Consider the following 1,910-nt stretch of genomic DNA (forward strand, 5'->3'; position numbering starts at 1 on the left):
TTCAATGAGAGGTGTGGCTTCCAAGGTCAGTCCTAGTCTTAGGCAGGTCCTGGAAGGTTGGAAGAAGCCTAGCTTACTGTTGAGAGTTTGGCCAGGTCGCATGTTGAGGCAGACGCTGACACTCTTGCTGTAGGCAGGTATCGTAGCTTCTTGCTCATTGATCATGGCGCATGCGTCTGGCATCATTTTACCAGATCGAAGGTTCTTGAGGTTGACTGAAGTAGTCAGTTGGTGCGACAGGGGAGCCCATATGACATCATTCACGATGTCCACACAGGCATTGAGCCGGACCATGATGTCTGCTCCAATGTAGATGTCATGAGGTAGGTCAGGGACAACGAGGAAGTAGTGACTCAGGTTTCTGTTGTTCCATCGTATGTCCGCAGCGCAGATGATCTTGGAGGTAGCCATGGTTGTCGACCAGGGACTGAGAGGGAAGCGGCTGTGTTTTTAGACGGAATATGCTTGAAAGTTCAGCTCGCACCTTTGGAGTTTGAGGGTGCTATTAGACCTCTTTGTTCTCTCTTGGACTTCTTCAAGGAGTTCTGTCGACATTAGGGTGATGTCGGCTCCCGTGTCGAGAAAGGCTTCGACTTTGTGGCGTTCGATGATGATGGAGAGGTAAAAATTTCTTGCTATACCTTTCTCAATGAGATCGCCCAGGAGTTGAGGGACTGGAGTTTGGGACGAGACAGGTAGGATGTCAGGACTGATCTGGTGTTGTTCTTCGGAGTGGCAGACAACCAAGACAGCACTTTCAGGAACTTGAGTGGTTTCGTCAGCAGGTGTTTGTTGGATGCTGCTGTGATCTGACACGTCAGGTGTTGGGTCAGTTTCTACCTGTTTTACGGGTTGTTCAGGTAGGATTTGTCCGTCTGAAGTTATGGAGGTTACGGTTCTCTGAGAGTGAGGTGAGGAAGTGCTATTCTCTGTGGTCTGTTGGGTCAGGTGGTCACTGCCTTCTCGTCTGACTGCTAGTCAGGCTGAATCTGGTTTCTCTTTCTTTTCCCACTTCCGATCCTCCTCCTTTTGTTGGAAGAACTCTATCATCATCTTCATCAGTTCTTGTGAGTCAAAACACGATGTCTTTTGTTCTTGTGTGGATTCAGTTTGAGCTCGGTCAACTTGGAATCTTTGTGAATTCTTTCGTCGATTCCTGGGACTGGTTGCTCCAGGGTGTGTTTGTCGTTTTCCCTTGGAGGTTCCGTTGGATTCCCATGAGTTTTCCCCTCTTGAGTTTCCAAATGAGCTTGGCTGGTTCCATGATCTCTCCCATTGGCTCTCATGAGGTCTTGATTGGTCCCATGATTTTTCCCAGTGACGTCCAGGTGAGTGTTGTCGTCCACGCGGTCCATCCCAGCGGTTGTTGTTCTGTTTAGGTCGGGTACCAGCATGGGAGTCTCGTTATCTGTTGGACGAGGGTGTGTTCCACTCTTTGTGTGGCGGCTTGGCCTGGTCTTGTTCTTGAGTTTCCAAATGAGCTTGGCTGGTTCCATGATCTCTCCCATTGGCTCTCATGAGGTCTTGATTGGTCCCATGATTTTTCCCAGTGACGTCCAGGTGAGTGTTGTCGTCCACGCGGTCCATCCCAGCTGTTGTTCCTCTGTTTAGGTCGGGTACCAGCGTGGGAGTCCCGTTCTCTGTGGGACGAGGGTGCATTCCACTCTTTGGGTGGCAGCTTGGCATGGTCTTGATGTTGGGTGCCCTCTATAGCCAGCCCCTGACTTTGAGTGTTGGAGTCAAGAACTGCTGTGGATTTGGCGCCCTTTTCCGAGGCCATCTTTTGTTTGCCGTAAGCTTTGTTCGCCAAGTCTTGCAACTGTTGAGCACTCATTGTTTGCGGACATGCAAGGACGCCAAGATGGTGGCTTACCCCAGGATGAAGGTTTCTCAGGAAGAGAGTTTACTTT

At 50.1% G+C, this 1,910-nt stretch overlaps 1 pseudogene; it reads right to left on the reverse strand.

Annotated features, from left to right (window-relative positions):
* Positions 1–978: 978 nt before the first annotated feature.
* Positions 979–1,910, reverse strand: part of LOC107680568 (uncharacterized) — a 2,300-nt pseudogene continuing 1,368 nt past the window's right edge.

This window comes from Sinocyclocheilus anshuiensis, unplaced genomic scaffold (genome assembly GCF_001515605.1).
Source record: "Sinocyclocheilus anshuiensis isolate Anshui unplaced genomic scaffold, SAMN03320099.WGS_v1.1 scaffold1688, whole genome shotgun sequence".
Taxonomy (NCBI): domain Eukaryota; kingdom Metazoa; phylum Chordata; class Actinopteri; order Cypriniformes; family Cyprinidae; genus Sinocyclocheilus; species Sinocyclocheilus anshuiensis.